Here is a 27,897-nt window from a genome sequence, read left to right on the forward strand (position 1 = left end):
GTGGAGTAAAATAAACTTTCGTAACTGTTTCCTCATTCCAACTAGAGTTTGTCAGCCTTGGCACTAAGACATTTAGACTGGAAAGTTCTATGGCAAGGGTGCCCTGTGCATCACAGGGTACTGAGCAACATCTGCCTCTGCCTGCCAGCTACCAGTAGCATCCTGCAGTCCTGAAAACTAAAAATGTTGCCAGATGTTGCCAGATGTCCCCTGAGGGGACATGTCTATCTCAGCACTTCTACTTCAGCGCTCCAGGGAAGAATCACAGCCCAAATCCAAATGCCATCTGTGGGGAGGATCCCTTCCTGCGTGGGTAGGTCAGTGCTACGGTTCAGATGTGGCTCATCCCTGCCGAGACCCCTGCTGAAATCATGCTGCCAGCGTGGTGGTGTGTTGGAAGGTATGTTCATTAGATTCTGTGTCCTTTCATTTATTCTTTCCTTGGGCAAACAGTTACTAGTGTTGTATTGGTTTCCTGTGGCTACTGTAATGAATTACCACAAACTCCGTGGCTTAGACAGCAGAAATTTACTGTCCTACTGTGCTGGAGGTCAGAAGGCCAAAGCTCACTAGGCTGGGCTAAGTCCAAGTGTCCACAGACCCTTACTCCTCTAGAAGAGCTCAGGGTAAGGTCTGAGTCCTCGCTTCTCAGAGCTGCTGGACACGGCCTGCACTCCTTGGCTCATGGCCTTTTCCTCCATCTTCAAAACCAGCAATGGCCGATTGAATCTTTCTCATGTTTTCTCTCTCTCTCTCTCTCTCTCTCTCTCTCTCTCTCTCTCTCTCTCTTTCCCTCCCTCTCTCTCTCATCTATTTATCCCACTTTTAAGGATCCTGTGATGACTCTGGGCCATCTAAATAATCTAGGATAACTTCCCTGTTTTAAGTTGGCTCATTCAAAACATTAGTTCTCTTTCTTAATTACCCTTTGCCAGGTAAGGTGACACATTTCCAGGTTCCTAGGGTTCAGATGTGGACATCTTTAGGGAAGGTAGGGCATTATTTTGCCTTCCCCCAGTTCCTGGGCTGTGTAACACTATGCTAAATATACATGAGACAGATCAGTGACATTCTCTTCTCTCATAGGAAGCATACATTCTAGAGAAGAAGACAGAGATTAAAATAAATAGACAGGCAGATCAAGTAGTATAAGTGACAAGAAGGCAGATACAATACAGGGACAGAAAACTAACAGGTATTGAGTGACTACTTCTCAAAGCATGGTCATAGGAAGCCTCTGTAAAGGTGACATCTGAGTCCTGGATGTTGAGGTAGGGTCTCCCATATGTACTAGTTTCTTCCAGACAGATGGAAAACCAAGTGCAAAGACCCTGAGGCATGTTCAGGCCAGCCATATGGCTGAGGCAGGTAAAGCAGAGAGAGTGAAGGGAATCAGGATAACAAATGCAGGGGTCAGATCATTGGGATGTTGAAAGCCAACTCATTCGGGTTTTGGTTCTAAGGACTGGAGAGCTTTTGGGAAGGACAGCAGAATGTTCTGACTGACATTTCCAAATGATCAAATGATCATCCTTTCATGGTGGGGTAGCATTGGGGGAAAGGGGGAGCAGAGGGAGCTGTGGGGAAGGGGCTGCACTGACACAGACAAGAGATGCCCAGCTGGCAGATGGAGAAGAGGATGCTGTGAGGTGGTCTTAGCAGTACAGTCCACAGGTCTGTGAGAGGCCGGTGAGAGGAATGGACTCAGCTTGAGCTACTGCAGGGAAGAGCTGTGGGGCTGACTCAGATGTTGCCAGCAGTGCAGTTAGGACAAGTCACTTCTACTCCTCGAGGTTCTGTCTCACTGTGGCTTAAATGCTATAGTAAATGGGATTGTTTTCTTAACTTTCTTAGGGGAGTGGTCATTGTTAGTTTACAGCAACACACTGATTTTTGACTTGGTTTTTTCCTGAAACTTTGCTGAGTTCACTTATTCTAACAATTTTTAGTAGAATCTTTAGTGTCTTTTATATATAAGATCATGCCATCTGTGAGCAAAGATGATTTTATTTCATCTTTTTTCAACTTTAATGCTATTTATGTCTTTTTTCTCACCTGTTACCATTTTGAATGGTAATGGTGGCGGCTGGCATCCTTGCCTTGTCCCTGATCTTGCAGGAAAAGCATTCAATGTTCCTCCATTTACTGTGCTGTCAGTTATGGGCCTTGTACGCATAGCTTTTGTCATGTTGTGGTACTTGCATTATAGACCTAGTTTGTTGAGTTTTTAAAAATGAAATGTGGTTGAATCTTTTCAAATGCTTTTTCTATATCTGCTGAGATGAGCGTGTGTTTCTTGTCCTTCATTTTGTTACATTGTTTGTTTTCCATATGTTGAACCATCCTTGCATTCCAGGTATAAATCCCACCTAGTTATGATGTCTGATCCCTTTAATGTGCTATTGAATTTGGCTTTCTAGCATTTAGTTTGGGGGTTTTGTATCAATATTCATCAGGGACATATTGGTCTTCAGTTTTCTTTTCCTGTCTGTCATGTCTTTGTGTGGTTTTGTGTAACTTTGTCAGGGTAATTCTAGTCTCATAGAATAGGTTTGGGCATATCCTTTCCTCTGATTCTTTGAAAGAGTTTGAGGATTGGTGCTAATTCTCTTCTTATTGTTTGGTAGAATTCTCTGATGACTCCATCTGGTCTGGAGGTATTTGACTACAGCTTCAATTTCTCCACTAACCTCAAGATGCTCAGATTTTCTATTTCTTCATGATTTAGTCTTGCTAGGTTGTATGCTTCTAAGAACTTAACACTTCTTGGAGATTATTCAACTTTTGGGTATTTTTTAGTTTTCAAAATTATTCATTAGTAGAGCAATGAATGGTTTCAAAATGATTATAGAACAGAGTATGAGCAATCTCGCATACAATTGGAAGGTGATTCAAAAGCCACAAATCATTGTAAGCACTTTGTTTTAAAAACAAAATTTAAGTTTCTCTATTAAATAACATGCTTCCATGATTAGAAAAAAATCATACCCTTAGAAGGAAGCAAAACCAAACACATCCTGGAAAATATTGTGAATTTTATTCTGTATTTCCTTTCTGACTCTCCAACAGGTGCTTCATAACCAGTGATCTGCTCACCAGGCGCTTTGGCTGTACTCACTGAGTAAAATGGATGGATGATCACAGACCATAGCATGTACTCCTGCCAGCCACTTCACTGAAGTTATTTAAGAAGGAGGACTCTGTTCTTGGCAATGAGAAAGCAGCCTATCACTAGTGGTATTTACTCCAATTATTCAAACATCTGCAACATTTCCAGTCCCTGAGGTTGCCTGGCATTCCCCATTCCACAGCTTGCATAACCAGGTCGCATTTCCTTCCTCCCCTTCTCCTTATTGGCCCCTGAAGGTCCTGGGTGTGGAACAGTGAGTCTAGCTTTTAGCTTTGTTAAGAAGCCCCAGCAGGGCTGGAGACACTGGGCATGCTGAGTGTCACCTGGCATTGGAGAAAGGCCTCAGTGCAGCTTGGTGAGCCCAGAACTGACACCCAGCAGAGAGATGACCAGAGTACTTCTATTCTCTAACATATAAAGAAGAGTTTCTGGCTGGAAAATCTGAGTCCCCAATACCACAGTGAAAGTGACATCAGGTAAGTGTGGCTTCAAAGGGGGACTTTGGCTCCCTTTCACTCAAGTGTCCAAGGCAGGACAAGTTGAAATCTATTTCCCTGCTTGAGGGAGATGTTGAACGTTGGTCTGTCTGTGGCTAGGTCAGCAGCCTGTGGATTCTGTGGGTCATGTGAGAAGCCTGTTGCCTACAGGGTTTAAGAAGGCTCCTGGCCAACCCAGGGTTCTAGCATAGAGATTGCACTCTCTCTGTCCAGATTCTTCCAACTCAAGACTCTTGAAATAGTCAGAAGGCCAAGAGGAGCCAGCCAATGTAGTTGATTTCCAGTTTTCCCCTGTCCCTCAGCTTGTACAATGAAAATTCTCTATGATTTAGAGGGAATTCTAGCTTTGCAGTGCTGTTGTGTTGGTGGCAAACACATAGCACCTGCAGGTCAGTTTCTCCTGTGAAAAGGGAGACGACTGAGGGCGTGGGGGCTGCCTCACTCTGTCCCAATTCTTGGCTGCGACCTCAAGCAAGTTTTTGATCTCTCTGAAACATGTTTCCTCACGTGTTGTCCCACAGGGGTCAGGGGAACAGCAGACAGCCCCTGTGCAGACAGGTGATTAGGCCGGCCTTTTCCGGGGAGGGAAGTGGCACCCGGGAAAGCAGGCTGCTTCATTGCCCATCAGGGAAGCTGCCCTTTTGCCAGTCTCATGACTGGCTGACCGATTCTGAAGAGTCACAGAATTACAATTAAGTCCTGATCGGTCTCAGTTCTTGACCACAGTACCAGTGCCATTTCCTCACTCAGTCCCCCTTGGCTAAGTGTCAACACTGGGCCTGGCGCAGGACTGGAATTAAGCAATCAAGAGATCAGTGGGGAATGGGAGGTTCCTCCTCTGCCTGGAGCTGCTCCCAAAGGCAGAACTGGCCAGGTGGGGAGAACAGGCCAGAGGCCTTTGGTGGGGGATGCCACCTGCCATGGTAGCAATGGGGAAGTGTCACTGTGTGAGGCGTAGGCCTTCCCGATACTTAGAGCAGGAATGTGGGCAGGACACATGCCAGGGACAGGTGGATACTGCTGGCCCAGCACTGCCCTGGAATGGGCTGTCACAATGCTTACATCTTCCTCCTCCCTCTCTCCCTGCCCCCCACTTTTTTTCTTTAAGTTGAGGCTTACTTACCTAGCAACTAGGAGGCATCTATGGCTTTTGAGCAGAGATGTGAAGACATTATCTGCCTTTGGAGAAAGATTACTCCAGGGATGCTGGAGAGAATTACTTGTAGAGTATGGCTATTGTGAGACCAGTGGGTGGATGTCCGGGTGGGAGAAGACAAGGGCCTAGACCACTGGGGTGGAGAGATTAGGCAGCTTTTCATTACTAGGACAAATAATTGAGCTAATAAACTTAGAAAGAGAAAGGGTTGATTTTGTCTCATAATTTTGGAGTTTTCTCTCCATGACCATTTGGCCCCATTGCTCTGGGCCTGTGGTGAGGCAGCTCATCACGGTGGGGCACATGGTAGAGCAAACCTGATCGCCTCAAGAAACAGGAGAGGAAAAGGGCCAGGGTCTCACCATCCCCTTTGAGAGCACACTCCTGGATCTCCTAAAACCTCCCACTAAGCTCCACCTCCTAAAGTTTCTACCACCTCCCAGGAGTACCAAGCTGGGGACCAGCACATGAGCCTTTGGGGGACAGTCAAGATCCAAAGCACAGCAAGAACTATATTTAGAGACATCTGAGGCAGGCTATGTTAGCTGAGACAATGGAGGAGAAGGAGGGAGGTAGAGGAGATCCCGTGCACAGCAGTGGAGGGTGCCTGGTGGTGACATTCATATAAGTAGAGGGCAGAGAAGACAGAGGGGGAGGAGAAGAGGGGAAGGAAGTGTTGTCTTCATGAGAAACTGAGGGCTTCCAGGGAAATGGTCTTTGCTCAGCTTCAGTTTCATTGCCCTTCACTTCCTTCCTGTGCTGTCTGCTGCTCACCACTGATGGACAGTGGTTAATCCAATACCCACTCCCCCTACTCCACCCCACTCTATTCATTGTCCACAAGTCTCTCATTGAACATATGTCTGGGAAAAGTTCCCAGTAAAGTCATTCTACTAAGAACCGGTCTGGGGACAGACATTGCAGGAAATTTGTGCATAAGCAATGGGTCAGAGCTTCAGTGAGATGACACAAACACTCCAAGGCAGCAGCTAGCAATCTTGACCTACAGGCCAGATCAGCCTGCTACGTGTTTTTGTAAGTAAAGTTTTAGTGGAACACAGTCACGCTCATTCATTTACACAATGTCTATGGCTGTTTCCACACTACATTTGCAGAGTTGTAGGAGCATCAGGTGTATGACTGGGTAAGTTAAAAATGTTAACCAACTGGCTCTTTGCAAAAAATGTTAGCGTACCCTACACTTGTGTGTTCCCTTCTCTCTCTGGTGCTGTGAAGGGGTGTTTGATAGTGACAGGGGACCTTGGAACCCCTTTGTCTAAGTTCTCTGTGTCCAAGAACAAAGATCAGGATTCTGTTCTCCTTGGAGATGAGGCAGACATCCTCCATGTCATTGATGTGAAACACTGGTACATGTCATAACATAGAAATATGCATCACATCTGGGTCTATGCTCTGAGTTTTATACTGCAGTCCCGTCTATTAAAAGCTATTCTAAGGGAGGAATCCACAGAGTAGAGGATGAATTTGGTCCTTGGCCTGGCTAAAATGTACCACCCCTAGCACACACTTCACAAATACATAACACGTATGGGACAGGCAAGGGGAAAGTCTTAGGAAGAAGCACCACAGCAGAGAAAGAAGCCACTGAGTACCAAGTGCGAAGATGTTTTCGGTCGATGTAGTGTGGAGCACCTGCCTCAGGATCTGATCCCTCACTTGCAGGACACATCAGCCACCACCTGATCCCAGCCACATGGGGTCCTGCCTCTGTTTAAAATGCTGGTATTTTGTTCATCATGAACACTTTTTGCTGTCATTTTGATTTTTCAAAATATTGCATTAACTATGATGTCTCTTGATGGCTGAGTTCTCCGTGGCCCGTTAAATTTTGCTTTTGAGGCAAGTGCCTCACATACCTCACCCTGGACCTGGCTCTGGGAGAGGGAGCAGCCAGGGAAGCAGGACAAACACAATGAGCCCAGCATCTTGGAGGCCAGGTGGAAAGGAATCATTAAGGCTGCTACAACAGAGTGAACGTCCAAATCGTGTTTCCAAGTGAGAGACACCAGACACAAAAGGTCACATATTGTATGGTTCAACTTTTATGAACTGTCCAAAGATGGAAAATCTGAAATCTGTGGAGACAGAACACAGCCTGGGACTTGGGATGGTGGGGTGACTGCAGCTGGCTGCAAGGTTTCTTTTGATGATGATGGAAATATTCCAAAGTTAGATAGAGGTCATGGTTGCATGGTTCTATGAATGTACACTTAAACTGCTTGCATGCTAAATGTAATATAAATCACATTTCAACAAAAAAACACAAAAGAGCTGAATAAAGTGAAAATAAAGAATTAAGCATTGAATGAATAAATAAAGATGTAGCTGACTTAAAAATAGAGTGTGTCTCTAAACAAAAGAAGGACAAATCGAGAGGCTCAGGACCTTTCTGGAACATGAAGCATCGCTCTCAGGACACAGCAGATCTCAAAATCTATTGGAAGGAGAGAGTCCCATGGCGGGAGGGAGGGAGCCTAGGATGCTTATTGCAGAGCTGTTTGTAATATTGGAAAAAAGAGGAGCAACCCATGTGACCAACTGCTGAAATGAAACATGGTCGCGTAAAGGATGGGATGTCACACAGCTATTGCAAGTAATGCCAATGATGAGAGAAGGAATGCTGGAATATCACCAGAGGAGTGCAAGAGGACAAAGGGTGAACCAGCACTGGAAACAGCTCCACGGCATTGCCGGTGCCTAAGGGCCAAGGAGTGCCATGTGAGAATCAGAAGCCACTTCACTGATTGTCTCGTGCTCTGCATTGCCCCATCATGGGGCATTTTCATACACCACATTTTAATCTGGACGTGAAGTGTGTGGGTTAGGAATCTTCTTATTCTCAGTTTTACAGGTGAAGAAACAGACTCAGGTTTCAGGCCATGTTGCAGGGTCGCACAATTTGCAAGTGGTGGACCCAAACTTCACTAGGTCTTTATGCTTGTAATTATCATTCCTTTCTTTCTGTATTACAAAAGTGTGAAAACCAAAAGGGTCAGATTCATCATGGGCTACTTTTAATGGCAACAGCTAACATTTATCAATAATAGATCCTCAGTATCCAAGAGGAATTGGTGCTAAGAGGCCCCCACACTTGCCACAGATTTTGGTAAACCTGAAGGTGCTCCAATCCTTATATAAAATGGTGTAATATTTGCATAGGATCTTTGCAATTAAATTAGCTCTAGATGACTTATAATGCCTAAGGCAATGTAAAACATTTTTATATTGTAGTGTTTAGAGAATAATAACAAGAAAAAGTCTATACATGTTCAGTACAGATGCAACTTGTTTTCCAAATATTTTGATCCATGGCACAGAACCGGCTTGCACAGGATGAGCACTGAGCTCCTCTCTTTTGCTCAAGGGTGAGAGGAACACCGAACTGAATTGTTGTTTCCCAGGTTCGTGTCCTAGCACAGTTGATGATTGAAGGCACCTGACAAGCAGTTAAGAGTTAATTCAAGTTCACATCACAGACCAGAGTTAAGAGTAAAGCAAGCACAAAGCACCCTGATGGGTGGGACTTAGTGAAAGAGCTAAGCCAAAGAATGACTGACGTTCACAAGATTATATAGAGGCCACCTTAGGCACTCTCCCCACTCTACCTTTGACACTGTGGCTATAACCGACTGTCTAAGTGACTTTTGGTCAAGTCCGACCTTCTAATTGCCCTCCGTCTTTATCACACTGGACATTCCAAGAGGGTCTCATTAGTCCATCCTTTCCTTGAGGCTTATCACCTACATTTTATGACTACGCTTATTATTCTGATGAGACCCCTTTTTTGTTTATCTTGGGAAAGTTTGCGGGGTCTGTATTTTATCCCTTTAGATGTCTGCCTTTAGGAATGTTTTATCTTGTTTCCTTATCTAGGAAGGAAAACGGCTATGTCTCTGCCTCTGTCTCCCTAAATGTTTTGCTTTTAAGTGTGCCTGCCTGTCTCCTTTATCTAAAACAAAGTTACTTCTACCATTCTTCCTTTTACATTTCCAGGGCCATTTCTGTCATTTGTTCCCAGAAACATTCCTGCCATTTTATTTCTGCTCACACTTATCCCCTTATAGTAGCATCTCTGGATTGAAAGTGGCAAAGGGCCTCCTCGCAGGAAGGGTGGGTGGATCTGCCTTCTGTTGAGTCACTGGAGGAAGCTGGGCACAGGGCTTGAGCATGCAAAAATCAGGGATCTTGGTGACCTGCAGAAAGAGCAGAGTCTGGTTGTGGGGACACAACTTAGCACAGTAGTCCTCAGTGCTGTCTGGACCTCAGCAATCCACAAGCCAGCCGTGTTCTTCAGGGAGTGGGGACAAGATGACAAAGAGCAGAGAGCAGAGGCTCCCACTGTGGAGCAGGTTCAGACTTTCAGCGATAACTGATTGGCCATTAGTGTTTTTGCCAAGACTGATAGTGGAGACCTTATCCAGAAGATCAGGGCAAAGTTAGGCTGAAACACTTAAGCTTTGCACCTGGACTTTCTGCCCCCAGTACCAAGAACACCTGGAGAGCCAGTGGCCTTTATCATGCCTTGAGGGTTAGGAGGGAGCTCCGCTCAGATGTCATTCTGCCTCTTTCTTGCTGTGCAGCTTTGGGCTAGTAGCTTCACATCTCTGAGCCTTTATCCCCTCACCTATGGAGCAAGAATTTCTAGCACCAGATACTGTAAGTATTTGTTAAGTGAGCAAATGGAAGTGTGTACAACAGAGATCTTAATTGAAGCAGGGAATGGCCAAGTTTGGATTGCCAACAAAAGGAGTCATCCCCTTAGATAGGAATGGATTCAGCCACACAGGAGCTTGTCCACAGACATATTTTAAGTGCTAAATGTTCCTCAGAAGCCAGGCTGAGAGCTCTCTTGGTCCAGAGATTGCACTTGATGAAATCTATCCCATGCTTATTTTTCCCCATTCTCGGCTGTCATCACTGCCTCTGCTGATTAAAAACAGAAAATCAATAAAGGCTGAGCTCACCATTTAAAACTCCTCTGGGTCACTAGGCAACGGTGAGGACTTGGTGCTGTCAGCCTCGGGTGCAGGTCCCGGGGAAGGATGAAGGAGTCATGAATTCTGTCTGCAGCTTTGGAAGAATTCAGAAAGACGGAGGCAACATCTGGATTGGGTGGTAATGACCGGGAGGAGCAGGCAGAGGAAGCAGGTAGATGGGCAGAGGCTCTGGGGTGCACAATGTATGCTGCTTGTCAGCAGCGAGGACAAGCAGGTGCCCCTCATTTGGTATCCCAGGTCCCTGGCTGCCACTGAGGCTTGTGGCACAGTGTCGAGACAGATTCCAAGATTGCTCCTGGGCTCAGTGGGGAAAATGGTATGATTGATTAAGAATGTCTGCCACAGAACCAGACATAGTGGCTCACGCCTGTAATCCTAGCTGAGGTTGGGAGGATCATAGTTCAAAGATAGCATGAGGCGGGGGTGGGGGGGGAGTTTGCAGGACCCCATCTCAATCAATAGCTGGGCTGATGGTGCATGCCTGTCATCCCAGGTGTGACAGAAAGTATAAAATAGGCAGATCATGGTCCAGGCCAGTCCGGGCAAAAAGCAAAAATAACCAGAGCAAATAAGGCTGGAGGCTGGGGGCATAGCTCAAGTAGTAGAGTGCCTGCCTGGCAAGTGTGAAGCCCTGAGTTCAAAACCTCAGTACCACTCCCCACCAAAAAAAAAAAAAAAATTCTGCCGTGAGACTGGGAGGGGAGAATGATGTTTCAAACTCAGGAATTGCTATTTCTTGGTTAACAAAGGCTGTAAAGGGAGAGGGAGGCCAGTGATGCAGGCCAAGGTGCACCCTCATATGCACTTGGCCCTGGATGCCAAAGGTCCCAAGCTGAGCTGCTCCATTCATCAAACACAGAACCTTATCCAGAAGAACTGGAGAATTCTTGGAAAGGGTGTGACTGAGGCTAGGTTTTGAAGACTCTGTGAGGTCAGATAAGCAGAAGAAAGAGAGGAGGCTCATCTGAAAGCAGTCTGGGACTAGCTAGCTGAGTCTGAGCAGAGGTAGGGAGTGGAAGGTACTAGGGGTGGTAGACAGGATGGGCTGACATAACAATGTACCCGACTTACTCTTTGCATCGGCTGTAAGGCAGGCAGTCTTAGTTCTCCCCTATAACATAATCCAGAGTAACAAACTCACCATCAGGGGCAGAAATTAGACTTTCACAGAGCCCTGAACAAAAGGAGAGGACTGAGCCCAACAACGAGAGACCCAACACTCTAAGCAGGTGGACAGAGGAGTGTGTATTCCTAAATGTGGGCACTGAGTTTGGGGTACCCAAATCCATGTGTCTTATTTAATTGTAGCTACTAGCTCATAAAGGGAGCCAAACTTCCCTTTATACGGAGAAGTCGTGGCAAGCTTGGTTACATAACTTGCTCATGGTCTCACTGCCAAACCATCAAAATTGGAACCTGCCAGGTATTTGAAGACAGTGTCCCTGTGAGGTGCACTGCACTAAGCTGTCCCTCTCAAGCTGTCTTCCTGGGAAGTTTTGGAAGAAGATGACCTTCCCCTGCAGCACTCCAGGGCAGTACAGGCCGGTTACTGCCCACCCTGTGCTAGGTACCACCACGGTGCCAGAGACACAGCAGAGGGTATCTCCCTACCTTGACACCATGCAGGTAGTTTTCAATGACTGTCCTTGCCTGGTCTATTGGCACTATAGTGGGTCTTCCCCATCTCCCCCTCCTCACAGCCCAGCTCCATGGGCACCGGTGAGACCTTTGTGAAGGGCTGACTTGCTCATCTTCCAGAAATCCACCCAAATTTAGAAGCCATCAGCATTCCCATTGCTCCAAGGACATCATCCCACATCTCTCCCCTTGTCCTCAGGACAGGCCTGGTCCCACCCCACCACCTGGGCTCCATCCACGTGGGTCTGTCCAACCCTTAACACAAGCTCCTTCCATTCCTGGCCCTTTCTACTGGCTGTTCTTCCTGTCTGGAATGCCACTCCACCCCACACACACGTCAGTTAATTCTTACTCCTGTATAGGTCAGAATCTCCTGACCTCTCCTCTCCTACTCCTTACACAGCTTTCTAGACTTTCCCAAAATTATAACTAAGTACTAATGCCACGACTGTATCTAAACACTATATTAAGTGTATGCTCGTTGGTGTCTGACTGATGCCCACTTGTGTGTAAGAGCTAGAATAATCGAGACTTTTCCTACCTTGTTACTATCCCTAGAGTAGGGTGGGCCTGACTCACAGTGGGACTCCACACACACTATTGAATGAACAAGTGAATGAATAAATGAACACACGAATGGGTGAACAGCACAGCACAGCTGCACGCCTGCTTTGCAGCTCCCTGCTTTACCTATGACAGCCTGAATAACAGAACTGTGGCATGTTCTGCCTGTGTCTCTGACACACTCCCTAGGGTGCATTCCGGGGCACAGGAGCTAAGCCTATGTATGAATCTCAACATTGACCATGTGCAGAATCCAGAGAGAAGACAGCCTTGGACACCAAGCAGGTGCCTTTCGTCCCACACCACGATTCCTCTCCTCCATCCCTTGCAGAGGGGATGGAGAGTTAAAATTTCATAACCAGAAGCAGTCACTATTTTGAACTTAAAATAAATGTAGGGATGCCTTCTAGCATGCTACTGGGCTTTAGACGTCACCCTCAAAATAGTCAATCTATAATTACAGAGCAGTCTTGGGCTGCCCAGGGCAGAGAGACCTCTTTACTCACACTATGAAGAGTACAAGATGCATCTCGTTGCTCTTTAGCTGGTCTGGAAATGTGAAGCTAATTAGATTGGATCTGTCAATAATGCAGCCTGCTTACAAGCCGTGCATGGCTTTTGTGTAATTAGGCTTTGCTCGGAACTAAAAGTTAGGGGTCAGTCTCTTAATCATGAAAACAATGAAATAATGAAAAAACCTGATCTTTAGAGTGCTGATTAAAACTGAGTTCCTCTGGCCATAGTGAAACCTTGGTCCCATTTTTGTAATCTTGGAAGAAACCAGCGGGAATTAATGACAAGGTGAGAGAGGTGATCCAGGTCTTTGTGGAGTGTGCTTGGACCCCGAGCCCAACCCTTTGGGAAGCTCTGCTTGGATATTACAAACCTGCACCCCCCCACCCCGGGGTGCAGGGCCTCCCATTGCTCTGCTCTACCCTGAGGGGTAGAATCTAGCAGCAGGATTGAGCTCTGGGCCAGGAGCTGGGCCAGCGCCCCCTAGTGTTAGAACAGTGTGCCTTTCCTTGCTTTCCAGGTCTGTCCTATGGGAGGGCTAATGAGCTCCTGCAGGGCTCAGGGATCACAGAGATGAAGAGGCCTGGCAGGGCCTAGGAAGGAACAGTTCTGTCTTTCCCTAGACGTAGGCCAGAAAACCTGGAAAGGACTTCACGTCCAGCCCACGCTTTCTCAAAATGCAGAAGCCAGAATGGATGGCTTTTGGCTGTTTGTTGATGAGATGTTTTTGTTTTTAGAGCACTTTTAGAGTTCATATCAAGATTGTGAGAGAGGTACAGAGATTTCCCAGATTCTTTCTGTCCCTACACATGAAGGACCTTCCCAGTTACCAGCTCCCCCCCCAACCCCACCAGCAGGGCACGTGTTTCAGTCTACCCTCCATGAGCCCGTGTTAACACGCTGGTCACCCTGTCCACAGTGGACGTCAGGGATCTCTCGATGGCATACATTCTGTGACTTTGGGCAAACACATAAGGACATATATTCACCATTAGAGTATCAGGCAGAATATTCTTTACTTATTTTACTTAATAAATATTTTAATATCTCCCATATTTCACATATATCTTTACTTAACCAGTGCCATGCCTTACAATTGTCAGGGAGCCTTGAAAAATATTCTGTCATCCAGACAGAGGTCTGGCATTGGGGGTTTTGACCACACTCTCCAACGGTAATTAACAAACATCCTGAGTAAGAGCCACTGGCTCAGTCACAAGTGTAGATGAGGCTGTTTAGAGCAGTGCATCTAAACATGGAGGAGGCAAGCCAAGGCTGAAGTTGGGGCCACCCTGAGAAGCCATGGTTTGCCTGAGGCTGCACATCATCAGGGACGAGGAGGGGCTGGTATTCCTTCGTGTTTTTAGTACAGTTCAGATGCCCTGCCCCATCCCAAATCCCTTATGTCAGAATCCCAAAGGATGAGCCCAGAAAAGCTGCGTCCTTCTCAGCCAACCTGACCCTGTCCTCTGGAGGGCATCAGAAGTCACTCCTTTTACAAAGGCCAAGATGCACTTCAGGGGATCAGAGAGGTTGGCCAGCTGAGGATGTCACCACGCTATCAGATTTTGGCAAAGGGAAGAGTTGAACCGAAGCCCCACGCAGGGCAGTTCTGGTGCACGTGGGGCTCACTGGAGGAAGCTCTAAGCTCTGTGTGGGCTGGAAGGTGTCTCTGAGCATGGCCAGTGGTTGTCTAGGACAGGAAGGAGATTGATAGGCGGGAGCCTAATTAGAATTACCTGGGACACTTGTTATGCCTGTTGTTTCTCGGCCTTTTGACTGAGATCAAGTGTAAAAATCACAGCTTATTAGATCTTTCCAATTCCATGGGTCAGGACTGAGGTGACACATCTGGTTTTTTTTTTTTTTTTTTAAATGAAATAGTCCACTGTGTTATTTTTTTTTTCATTTTTCTTTTATTATTCATATGTGCATACAAGGCTTGGTTTATTTCTCCCCCCTGACCCCACCCCCTCCCTTACCACCCACTCCACCCCCTCCCGCTCCCCCCCTCAATACCCAGCAGAAACTATTTTGCCCTTATCTCTAATTTTGTTGTAGAGAGAGTATAAGCAATAATAGGAAGGAACAAGGGGTTTTGCTGGTTGAGATAAGGATAGCTATACATGGCATTGACTCACATTGATTTCCTGTGCGTGGGTGTTACCTTCTAGGTTAATTCTTTTTAATCTAACCTTTTCTCTAGTTCCTGGTCTCCTTTTCCTATTGGCCTCAGTTGCTTTAAGGTATCTGCTTTAGTTTCTCTGCATTAAGGGCAACAAATGCTAGCTAGTTTTTTAGGTGTCTTACCTATCCTCACCCCTCCCTTGTGTGCTCTCGCTTTTATCATGTGCTCATAGTCCAATCCCCTTGTTGTGTTTGCCCTTGATCTAATGTCCACATATGAGGGAGAACATACGATTTTTGGTCTTTTGAGCCAGGCTAACCTCACTCAGAATGATGTTCTCCAATTCCATCCATTTACCAGCGAATGATAACATTTCGTTCTTCTTCATGGCTGCATAAAATTCCATTGTGTATAGGTACCACATTTTCTTAATCCATTCGTCAGTGCTGGGGCATCTTGGCTGTTTCCATAACTTGGCTATTGTGAATAGTGCCGCAATAAACATGGATGTGCAGGTGCCTCTGGAGTAACAGTCTTTTGGGTATATCCCCAAGAGTGGTATTGCTGAATCAAATGGTAGATCGATGTCCAGCTTTTTAAGTAGCCTCCAAATTTTTTTCCAGAGTGGTTGTACTAGTCTACATTCCCACCAACAGTGTAAGAGGGTTCCTTTTTCCCCGCATCCTCGCCAACACCTGTTGTTGGTGGTGTTGCTGATGATGGCTATTCTAACAGGGGTGAGGTGGAATCTTAGAGTGGTTTTAATTTGCATTTCCTTTATTGCTAGAGATGGTGAGCATTTTTTCATGTGTTTTCTGGCCATTTGAATTTCTTCTTTTGAGAAAGTTCTGTTTAGTTCACCTGCCCATTTCTTTATTGGTTCATTAGTTTTGGGAGAATTTAGTTTTTTAAGTTCCCTGTATATTCTGGTTATCAGTCCTTTGTCTGATGTATAGTTGGCAAATATTTTCTCCCACTCTGTGGGTGTTCTCTTCAGTTTAGAGACCATTTCTTTTGATGAACAGAAGCTTTTTAGTTTTATGAGGTCCCATTTATCTATGCTATCTCTTAGTTGCTGTGCTGCTGGGGTTTCATTGAGAAAGTTCTTACCTATACCTACTAACTCCAGAGTATTTCCTACTCTTTCTTGTATCAACTTAAGAGTTTGGGGTCTGATATTCAGATCCTTGATCCATTTTGAGTTAATCTTGGTATAGGGTGATGTACATGGATCTAGTTTCAGTTTTTTGCAGACTGCTAACCAGTTTTCCCAGCAGTTTTTGTTGAAGAGGCTGCTATTTCTCCATCGTATATTTTTAGCTCCTTTGTCAAAGATAAGTTGCTTATAGTTGTGTGGCTTCATATCTGGATCCTCTATTCTGTTCCACTGGTCTTCATGTCTGTTTTTGTGCCAGTACCATGCTGTTTTTATTATTATTGCTTTGTAATATAGTTTGAAGTCAGGTATTGTGATACCTCCTGCATTGTTCTTTTGACTGAGTATTGCCTTGGCTATTCGTGGCCTGTTGTGTTTCCATATAAATTTAACAGTAGATTTTTCAATCTCTTTGATGAATGTCATTGGAATTTTGATGGGAATTGCATTAAACATGTAGATTACTTTGGGGAGTATCGACATTTTTACTATGTTGATTCTACCAATCCATGAGCATGGGAGATCTCTCCACTTTCTATAGTCTTCCTCAATCTCTTTCTTCAGAAGTGTATAGTTTTCCTTGTAGAGGTCTTTCACATCTTTTGTTAGGTTTACACCTAGGTATTTGATTTTTTTTGAGGCTATTGTAAATGGAATTGTTTTCATACATTCTTTTTCCGTTTGCTCATTGTTAGTGTATAGAAATGCTAATGATTTTTCTATGTTGATTTTATATCCTGCTACCTTGCTATAGCTATTGATGATGTCTAGAAGCTTCTGAGTAGAGTTTTTTGGGTCTTTAAGGTATAGGATTATGTCGTCTGCAAATAGGGATATTTTGACAGTTTCTTTTCCTATCTGTATTCCTTTTATTCCTTCTTCTTGCCTAATTGCTCTGGCTAGGAATTCCAGTACTATGTTGAATAGGAGTGGAGATAGTGGGCATCCTTGTCTGGTTCCTGATTTTAGAGGGAATGGTTTTAATTTTTCTCCGTTAAGTATAATGCTGGCTGTAGGTTTGTCATATATAGCTTTTATAATGTTGAGGAACTTTCCTTCTATTCCTAGTTTTCTTAGAGCTTTTATCATGAAATGATGTTGGATCTTATCAAAGGCTTTTTCTGCATCTATTGAGATGATCAAGTGGTTTTTGTCTTTGCTTCTGTTAATGTGGTTTATTACGTTTATTGATTTTCGTATGTTGAACCACCCCTGCATCCCTGGGATGAAGCCTACTTGGTCGTGGTGAATAATCTTTTTGATGTGTTGCTGAATTCGATTTGCCATTATTTTGTTGAGGATTTTTGCATCAATGTTCATTAAGGAGATTGGCCTATAGTTCTCCTTTTTGGAGGTGTCTTTGCCTGGTTTTGGGATAAGTGTAATACTGGCTTCATAAAATGTGTTTGGCAGTTTTCCTTCCCTTTCTATTTCATGGAACAGTTTAAGGAGGGTTGGTATCAGTTCTTCTTTAAAGGTCTGATAGAATTCAGCAGAGAATCCATCAGGTCCTGGACTTTTCTTTTTGGGGAGACTCTTGATTGCTGCTTCAATTTCATTTTGTGTTATAGGTCTATTCAGGTGATTAATTTCCTCTTGGTTCAGTTTTGGATGATCATATGTATCTAGAAATCTGTCCATTTCTTTTAGATTTTCAAATTTATTTGAATATAGGTTCTCAAAGTAGTCTCTGATGATTTCCTGGACTTCCATGGTGTTTGTTGTTATCTCCCCTTTTGCATTCCTGATTCTACTAATTTGGGTTTTTTCTCTCCTCATTTTAGTCAGGTTTGCCAGGGGTCTATCGATCTTGTTTATTTTTTCAAAGAACCAACTTTTTGTTTCATTAATTCTTTGTATGGTTTTTTTGGTTTCTATTTCGTTGATTTCAGCTCTTATTTTTATTATTTCTCTCCTTCTATTTATTTTGGGATTTGCTTGTTCTTGTTTTTCTAGGAGTTTGAGATGTATCATTAGGTCATTGATTTGGGATCTTTCAATCTTTTTAATATATGCACTCATGGCTATAAACTTTCCTCTCAAGACTGCCTTAGCTGTGTCCCATAGGTTCCGGTAGGTTGTGTTTTCATTTTCATTGACTTCTAGGAACTTTTTAATTTCCTCTTTTATTGCATCGATGATCCATTCTTCATTAAGTAATGAGTTATTTAGTTTCCAGCTGTTTGCATGTTTTTTGTCTTTACTTTTGTGGTTGAGTTCTACTTTTACTGCATTGTGGTCAGATAGTATGCACGGTATTATTTCTATTTTCTTATATTTGCTGAGGCTTGCTTTGTGCCCTAGGATATGATCTATTTTGGAGAAGGTTCCATGGGCTGCTGAGAAGAATGTATATTGTGTAGAGGTTGGATGAAATGTTCTGTAGACATCTACTAGGTCCACTTGATCTATTGCATATTTTAGATCTTGGATTTCTTTATTGAGTTTTTGTTTGGATGACCTATCTATTGATGATAATGGAGTGTTAAAGTCTCCCACAACCACTGTGTTGGCGTTTATATATGCTTTTAGGTCTTTCAGGGTATGTTTGATGAAATTGGGTGCGTTGACATTGGGTGCGTACAGATTGATGATTATTATTTCCTTTTGGTCTATTTCCCCTTTTATTAGTATGGAATGTCCTTCTTTATCTCGTTTGATCAATGTAGGTTTGAAGTCTACTTTGTCAGAGATAAGTATTGCTACTCCTGCTTGTTTTCGGGGGCCATTGGCTTGGTAAATCTTCTTCCAGCCTTTCATCCTAAGCATATGCTTATTTCTGTCGGTGAGATGAGTCTCCTGTAAGCAACAAATTGTTGGATCTTCTTTTTTAATCCATTTTGTCAAACGGTGTCTTTTGATGGGTGAATTAAGTCCATTAACATTAAGTGTTAGTACTGATAGGTATGTGGTGATTCCTGCCATTTAGTTATCTTAGTTGTTTGAAGGTTTGATTGTGTGTACCTAACTTGATGTTACTCTCTACTGTCTTGCTTTTTCTTATCCTGTGGTTTGGTGCTGCCTGCCTTTTCATGGTTAAGTTGGGTGTCACTTTCTGTGTGCAGGATCCCTTGCAGAATCTTTTGTAATGGTGGCTTTGTGGTCACATATTGTTTTAGTTTCTGCTTATCATGGAAGACTTTTATTGCTCCATCTATTTTGAATGATAGCTTTGCTGGGTAGAGTATCCTGGGGTTGAAGTTATTTTCATTCAGTGCCCGGAAGATCTCACCCCACGCTCTTCTTGCTTTTAATGTTTCTGTTGAGAAGTCTGCTGTGATTTTGATGGGTTTACCTTTGTATGTTACTTGTTTTTTCTCTCTTGCAGCCTTCAATATTCTTTCCTTAGTTTCTGAACTTGTTGTTTTAATGATGATATGTCATGGAGTAGTTCTATTTTGATCTGGTCTGTTTGGTGTCCTGGAGGCCTCTTGCATTTGTATGGGAATATCTTTCTCTAGATTTGGGAAATTTTCCATTATTATTTTGTTGAATATATTACGCATTCCCTTCGCTTGCACCTCTTCTCCTTCTTCGATGCCCATGATTCTCAAGTTTGGTCTTTTGATGGAGTCGGTGAGTTCTTGCATTTTCTTTTCACAGGTCTTGAGTTGTTTAATTAGTAGTTCTTCAGTTTTTCCTTTAATTACCATTTCATCTTCAAGTTCTGAGATTCTGTCTTCTGTTTGTTCTATTCTGCTGGATTGGCCTTCCGTTTTGTTTTGCAGTTCTGTTTCGTTCTTTTTTCTGAGGTTTTCCATATCCTGGCTGTTTTCTTCTTTATTGTTGTCTATTTTTGTCCTGAGTTCATTTATCCATTTATTCATTGTGTTCTCTCTTTCATTTTGGTGTTTATACAGTGCTTCTATGGTTTCCTTTATTTCTTCTTTTGCTTTTTCAAATTCTCTATTTTTATTGTCTTGGAATTTCTTGAGTGTCTCCTGTACATTTTGGTTGACCCTATCCAGTATCATCTCTATAAAATTCTCATTGAGTACTTGTAGTATGTCTTCTTTTAAATTATTCTTGTAGGCTTCATTGGGTCCTTTGGCATAGTTTATCTTCATTTTGTTGGAGTCTGGCTCTGTTTTTCTGTTCTCTTCATTCCCCTCTGGTTCCTGTACTAATTTTTTGCTGTGGGGAAACTGGTTTCCTTGTTTTTTCTGTCTTCCAGTCATTGTCCTTGGTGTTGTTACTGTCCCTGTACTGTGTGTAATTAAGTATTTTCTAGCTTGTAATAATAACAATGGTAATATTGAGAATGGAAGAGTGAGCTGAGATGGAAAGCAAGAAGTTAAAGAAAAGGGGAAAACAAATATACAGACAAGAGGGAGAAAGCAGAACAAGGTATCAGACAAGAGAGTTTCAAAGGTATAAACAGGGAGTGTTAGTGTACTAATCGACAGTAAGCTGAACAGACAATAGAGTGACAGAGAGAGGATTGAAAATCAAAGATAAAAAAAATAAAAAATAAGTATATGAAAGTAATATCTATTTATAAAAATGAATTAAAATAAAATGGAAAATAGAAAATTAAAAAAAACAAAAAAAACCAAAAAACCAAAAAACTTCTAAGTTTATATGCAATGCAATTTCAGTCTTAATAATTTGGATGTCCGTCTCAATCTCCAGTCTTGGAGTTGGTGCCTCAGATGTTGTTCTGTAGTTGTCTCATCAAAGGGGATGCATAAAGTAGAACAAAACTACACTCACACACACACACACAGAAGAAAAAAAAAAAGCCCCACCAAGTGTCCCCAGTTCAAATGCAATACAGTTTCAGTAAGTTTTTCGGCTTGCAGGTGTAATTCGGTTGTTCTCTCATCAAAGGTAGGGAGAAAAAGAAAAAAAAAGCGTCTGGAGGCAGTTCTGAGAGTGGTATCTGCAACTGTGGCTTGCCTGCCTGCTGCTCTCAGCCTGTAGCTGGCGGCGTTATTTATGCAGATCTCTGGGGTGAGCTTAGCGCTCACCTGGTCCCACAGGCTTTGTTTGCTCAGAGTTCTCCTGTGCGGGGGAGGGGAGCCTCTGCTACAGGCTTTCCCCTTTCCAAGCACTGGGAAAGGCGACACTGCCCCGCGTTGTCAGGCCTGCGTGTTTATTTACAGTTCACGTGGGAAGTGGGTCTTCCCTCCTCTCACAAGCGTCCCCGCTCCTGGTTGCTGGCGCGCCCCTTTCCCGCCAGAGCCTCTCCGGCCCGCCCGTCTCGTTTATTTACAGTCCCGGGAAGGATTCCCTTCCCCCAATCTTCAGCGCTCAGGGCGCCCCACCCTCTTTCCAGCTGTCTTAACTGTTCTTATTGCTTAGTACTCAGTTTCTCTTTTTTTCCTGGGTGGAGGTCAGTCTGTCCAGGGGGCTATGCTGCTCTGGCCCAGGCTTGTCTGTGGGGGAACCGCGGTACCGCGAAGCTCACCTGGTCCGCGTCTTCCCAAGCCGTATGGGCGCCGGCCACTGGCGGCCCCGGGGGCCTCCTCGGTTCTCCGTTTAAGGTGAGGTGGAGATTCTCTGCGCCGGCTGGAGATGTGGAGGGGTCAAAGTTATGCCTTTTCTCGGTGATTATGCCTGCAAAGTGTGTCTCCAGCGTCTCTCCAAGATTTCACTATAGGAGGGTCGCTTTCTGCTTCCTCCCTCTAGCCGCCATCTTGGAATTCCCTCGACACATCTGTTTTCAAGGAACTCTCCGGTGATGTCAATGACTAGTATATCGCTGTGCTGTCTTCTGGTGTTCCAGGGTTCTCAAGGTCAGGCTTCGCCCGTGGCCCTGTGCAGGTCTCCCAGGGTGGGCATGTTGGTGTCTCTGGTCCCTCATCTGGACTGCAAACCCAGGGGAAGAAGTCACACCTGCATCTCCCAACACAGTGTCTGGAAGATGGCCAGTTCAGAACTCATGTGGAACCCAGGAATAAATTGCCTTTCTATCAGAGGTTCAATACTGTGATGTGTGATAGGGCCTTGAAAGCTTGGTTCCCAAGCCCTCAAAAGAACCTCCCTGCCCCCTGGGCCCCACACCCCACAGTAGATCCACACTCTATTGCTCCTAGCAGCACATACTGCAAGTACTGTGTCAAGGCCTTAACCCTAGGAGGATAACCCTCTGTTATTCTTCCCATTTTAGAGACTGGGAAGAAATGACTTGCTCAAGGTGACAGCGCTCATGTGGGGCTGGCGTTGGAACTAGTGGTCTAGGGTCGGCATCTTCACTTCCGTCGTGGCCGCCTTCCCACCATGCAACACAAGACCCTTAGCAACCAGATCCGAGCCAAGCTTAGGAAAGCATTCCCTCCCTCCTGGGAGAGCTCCCCCTGACTTTCCCACCCATGCACCCTGCTCTCCGGCCCATGGGCTTTGTCACCTCTCCATGAGCAGCCAGCCCTCCCCTGTTGGCCCCCTCTCTTGCTCTCCTCCTGAAACCTTTCTGTCCCACACAGGCAGCCTTCTTGCTGATCTCTGGGACAAGAGGAGCCATTCCTGGTCCTTACATCCTCTTCTGGCCATTGGAGCACCCACCCAGTTCTCTATGCAGCCCAACCTCCCCCTTCTTTCAAGTCGGCTCAAATGTTACCTGGCCAGAGAGGCCCTCCAGAACCTTCTTTCCAGAATTTCCAATGCCTTCCCAGCACCTCCAGGCCCTCTTGACCCTGTCCTTTGCATTTTTCCAGAGCCCTTATCACATTTTAGTACACCAAGTCATTCATGGATGGCTTCACTTATGACCAGGATCCCTTCCCTAGAGCATAAGTCTATGAGGAGGCTGATGGAGCAGCTCAAGTGACAGAGCACCTGCCTAATAAGCATAAGGCTCTGAGTTCAAACCTCAGTACTGCCAAAAATAAAATAAGTCCACGAGGATGGCAATTGTCTTTTTTTTTTTAACTGCTCCATTACCAGTGCCTGGACCACAACACATCCTCAGTAAATGTTCGTTGAATGAATATAGGAACAGTGTCTTAAACTTCTCTGTGTGTCTTTCTCTTTCCCATGTATGTGTGTGTTCTGGAAGGGACTTTATCTGCTTTATTTTTAAATTTTGTGGGCCTGGTACTTGTGGATCATCAAGAAGCCTTTTAGACTAGATGAATAAGTAAATTAATGGATGGGTGGGCTCTTTCCCAGAGAAACACCTGCTTGGCACAATGCAGCAAACAGGAGTCCATTCGTAGCCCTGTCTGTGGCTGTTTCTCTATCCCATAAGAGCTCAATGTAGCAATGACGACATTTGTGGCCCCAGGAACTCATTCAGGACTATCAAAGGTGACCTGGATCAAGTTCAGCTGTCCTGGCCAGCAGTGACAACAATGGAAGATGATGGTCTTGACTCTTCCCATTTCTCCCTGGCCAGAGAAAGGACCTGGCTTCCAGGAACCCCAATCTTCCCTCATCCTGGTGACCTCCTGGTGACCTGTGCTCACCCTGACCCCAGCCACTGCTTCTCAGCAAGCAGAGCTCAGCAATGTCCACGCACTGCAACTTCCTGGCCCAGCTACCCTTGGGTTTGTTGCTTTGGATTTTTTCCTCCCTATCCTCTGGCCCCGGCCCAAGCTTTGACTGGTGCAGCAGAACCTGCCCACCGTGGCAGCCTAAATGCTTGTAGGTGTCCCTCTAAACCTACTGCCATTTCTCCACCCTTGGAGGAGTTGTCACAAAGCCACCACCAAAGCAACACGAACCAGGCAATCCAGAAGGGCCATACTTTCAGATGGTGCCCTTCCTAGGGGACAGTCCCCACCTGTCCCTGCTTCAGGATTTCTGCCTGAGAAGGTCAACAGTCTTTGCTGCTTTGGGGCAGAGAGTATGATCCTGAATGTTCCACTCACAACCCCTGAGTGTGTGCAGCCAGTGTGGGAAGACAGGGCTTGGTTCTAATGTCAAGAGGGTCTCGGAAACTTTATCCAGCTGGCTAGGCAGAAAGTCCTGGGATTTAAAACTCAAACACAAAGTTCTTTGCCCCATTCATTCGTGTATTCATTCCTTTAAGTAACAAGTCCATTTTCCTCCATCTTTTTTTTCTAATTAAATCATTTAAGATACTTATTGAGCACCTACTATATTCTAGGCTCCATTCCAGGAGCTGTACACAACAGCAAGCATGACAGGCTGGCTGAGTTAGGGTTCCAGAAGGAAAGAGAATGTACCATATGCATTAAATCATGGGACACGGCTGAAGGGAAGACTTAGAGAGAAGTGGGGGTAAGGGATCAAAGGAGAGAGACACTCTCCCCCACCAGAATAGCAAGGAGGCATCACCCCTAGAACCAAGAGGCCAAGAGAAGGACAGCGTGGGAGCCAGATGTACTGGGAGAGACACAGCTATTGGAAGCCATTGTCAGAGGTGTAGACTTGGAGCAGGAAGGAGCAGGGAAGGGACACCCTGCCAGGCCCTCTGTTGGGCTGTTGGTCAGCTGCAAAGTGATCTGTAACCCAGATGCTGTCCTTAGTGACAGGCTCCCACCATTGGAGCAGAGTGGAGACTGAAGCCAGGGAGGCAAGGAGAGGGACCAGTCCAAGGGCAAACCTCAACACTCTGGACCCCCTGTTCCAGCTGGGGGAAACAGAGAAATAGATAGGCCACTAACATCCTCCTTGGAGGGGTGGGGGCAGTGGGAGGCAAACCACTCCAAAAGAGAGTAGGGGCAGGTGAGATGGAGAGTAACAGGGTGTATTTTATGTCCAGTTTCAAGGCATCCTCTGCTCAGTCCTACTTGAGCAGAGACCTGAGAGGAGTGAGCGGGAGCCTTTCAGAAACTTTGCAAAGTGCTACAGGCAGAGAAAGTGCAGGTGGAAAAGGCCCCAAGATGGGACTGCACTTGACCTGCTGCAAGGACCAAGATTGATGCTTTTGACTGGGTGGATAGGCAGAGGAAAGGGAGGAGGAACAGATAGGAGTATAAAATTCAGAGCCTGGGAGGGTCGGGAGCCATCGGAGGGCTCTGAGCAGAGGAGAGACTGGATGCAACATACAGAAGAAGGAACACAGCACTGCAGGTGCAGGTGCAGGTGTGGACAGCAGACAGAATGATGATGCCGTTTACCATGAAGGGACAGCTGCAGAGGAGCAGGTGTGTGTGTTGGGGGTGGCGGCGCTGACTATGGACACACCAAGTGTGAGCTGCTTACTACGCATCCGAGTGGAGCAGCAAATGTGGCATGGGAGCAGCTCTAGTCTCCCACTGACTCTCCTCAGGTCCCAGGTCTGCCGGGAGCCAACTGAGCTGCCTTTTATCCCCAGGTTCATTTTGTCCCATTAACTCTGTGGTTCCTTTTCTGTATCTGAGTGACGAGGTCAAGTGGGCTGGCCAGCAAGGCGAGCCACAGGCATGGGCTGGAGCCACAGGTGGATGGATGGCCCAGGAGTGAGCACAGAAAGAGGAGAGGCAGAGGAGGTGAGAGGACCCTGAAGAGCCTCCAGGTGCAAGGGCTCCAGGGAGGCAAGGGGAAGGCGGAAGGTGCATTGCCTGGAAGCTGCTGCAGAGGGAGAGAGGGGAGCTAAATGACACACACTCTGGTTGGCCTGCTGGAGGTCATTTGTGACCAAGAACTTCAAAGTGGTGAGGGAGAAGGATGTCAGACATGGGTCTTCCCTGGGTCCTTGCTAAAGCAGCCTCACCCCCACCACCAACCATACCTAGTAGGTACACTTTTCCCCCTAAACTATGCCTCGCCTCTTCCAGGGAGCCCTCTTTGAATTGCTTCACAGTCCACAGGCTCAACTCCAAGCTCAACTGCTTATGCATCATATAGTCCTGAAAAAAAAGACCAAACCAACTATGTCCCAATGCCTTGTTGGTAAATATGACTGACAACAGTGACGACCGGACACTGCAGTAGAGAGTCACAGATGCACACCTCAGGGTGTCCCCTCAAGACACACACTGCAGGCAGCGCCAGCCCCCGTGAGGTGCTCAGTAGACAGAGCTGCCGTACTGATCGCTACTGCTGCCTTCCCCGACCCCCACATCATCGTTCGTGAGCGTGTCTCCTCAATACCCCTGTCCACCTGCACCTGTTCTCTGTCCCTCATGGACCATCTCATTCTGTCTGTGCTGCTCAAAAGTGGGCATTGGCCCACCTGGGGCTCATCCGCAGCTCTTCCCACCAGGGCTGCATTCCAGTGGGCCCTCCGGGTCTAAGAACGCATACTGGCCAGGGTCTGGGGCACAGGCCTTTCCTTCACCATCTGGACCATGTGCTGAGTCTCCCTGGAAGCAGCAAGGTGGTTGAGATCTGCTCAGGCCACCAAAGGTTGCAATATTCTTGTTAGGAAGATCTGGTCATGCAGAAGTCTAAGCAAATATCTAAGAGTATAGATATTTATCTTGGGCCCTCCAAATTTTATGAATGACTGACTTACAGATGTTAAAAACAGCTGTAACCTACGAGTCTGCTAGGTGTGGGGTGTTACATCCACGTGTTATTAATCCCTACACAGGGACATGTTGTGACCTTGTGATAGAGGTAAGGAAGCCAGTTTCAGAGAGGTTATGTGAGGGGTCTAAGGTGGAATGGTTGGTTGGCCGGTGGCAGAGTCAGGGTTTGAACCTGGGGCAGTGTGGATGCTGGAACTTTGCTCTTTTCACTTAAGCCAGAGGGGCAAGGAGAAGGGTCTAGATTTTAGGGCATTTTAACCAACTTTCTTTTTTTTTTTTAAATTGTTGTACTGAGGGTACATCATGACATTTACCAAAGTTCTTCCAATGTATTATAGTTGAATTCACCCCCTCCATCATTCTTCTTTATCCCCTTCCCCCTGGAATAGTTTCAACAGGCCTCATTTTTCCATTTTCATACATGAATACCTAATATTTCTAAATGACTACAACCCTGATGAAGTCTCGGGAGCTGAATTTGAATTTATCAACTTTTCTCATCAGAAAGGATTCATGTTATTCTTAGCCATTTTCACACCTAAGTTGTCAAACCCAAATCAGGAATGACCCATGGCAGCCACAATGAGGAAGCCTGGTGCAGAAGCCTGAGTGTGACCACTAAAAGCAGCCCAGGGACAGTTGGGGTCCTGGTGAAAAGCACCTGCAACAGACTCTGAGGGGCCCAGGTAAAAAGGGGCTTAACTGGTAGGCAGTGGGTGGCTCATGGCTGATCCAAGCTCTTAAAGTATGCAGAAACCATGGCAAGCCAGGAAAAGAAGACAGGGGAGGAGGTCCCTGGCTCCCCACCACAAAACACTCAACCCCAATGTCACCAGCCTCACAAAGCTGCACCTCTGCTGCCTGGAGCTCAAGGCTTCCCCTACACTGAGGGTGCCTTTTCCTGCCTCCCTGTGCCAGACTCAAGTCCCAAGCTGGGCAAGACCACCTGGCCCTCTAGTTCAAGGTTTTGGAGAGCAGGGGAGACCTCAGCTGGCATTTTTACTTCTCTGTTCAGGCATGGTCAGTAGTCAAATATTGATTAAGTATCTACTATTACATGCTAGTCACTGCTCCGGGCACTGGGGAGGCAGCAGTGGTCACTAGTGACGAGGACACTGTCCCCAGGGAGTTAAAAAGTTAAATTCTGTAAGAGAAGAAAGACAGTGACTGAAAACCCAGTTGAACAGGGTAAACTCAAACACTGAAAACCCATAGACAAACAGGGTAACCTCAACACTGATAAACACACTGGATGGAATAAAAAGAAGAGAGAAAAGGAGGAAGAGAAAGAGGAGGAGGACCAGGAGGAAGGAGAGCTACAGAGGAGCCCTGGGGTGTTGGGAGGGTCTAAGTTAGCAGGCTGGTGAGAGCAGCAGTTCTAAGAAGGAGACATTTGTATTGACACCTGTTGGACCACAGTAAGGCAGTCTTGCAGGGGTTTCCTGGGTAGAAATAAAGGCAGGCCCAAAGGTTCTTGGGCATGGGAAATGTGGTTGCTGGGGACTGTAGGAGGACCAGGGGAGGGAAGTACAGTGGATGAGGGAGAGGGCAAAGAGTAAAGAGGTGGTGACATGGCCTTGTCACCAAGGCTGTAGTGACCTGCTTAAGTCTCCCAGGTGACTGGCAGCAGAGCCAGACCTTGAACCCAGGTCAGGGGTGCCGAAGCCTTGCTCTCGGGGCTGCAACCACACTGCTGAGAGGACTTTGTGAGTCAGGACAGTAGAGGAGGCCCTTGG

At 45.7% G+C, this 27,897-nt stretch overlaps 1 protein-coding gene across 3 annotated transcripts in view; it reads left to right on the forward strand.

The window, feature by feature from the left end:
• Nucleotides 1–92: 92 nt before the first annotated feature.
• The window catches only part of Slc2a9 (solute carrier family 2 member 9), a 169,004-nt gene continuing 141,199 nt past the window's right edge, over nt 93–27,897 (forward strand). For all 3 annotated transcript variants that reach the window (XM_074042619.1, XM_074042620.1, XM_020178369.2), the window contains exons 1-2: nt 93–400; nt 3,070–3,606. The gene's annotated coding sequence lies outside the window, so the exon portion shown is untranslated. The remainder of the gene's footprint in view (nt 401–3,069; nt 3,607–27,897) is intronic.

This window comes from Castor canadensis, chromosome 9, assembly GCF_047511655.1.
Source record: "Castor canadensis chromosome 9, mCasCan1.hap1v2, whole genome shotgun sequence".
In the NCBI taxonomy this organism is placed as follows: Eukaryota; Metazoa; Chordata; class Mammalia; order Rodentia; family Castoridae; genus Castor; species Castor canadensis.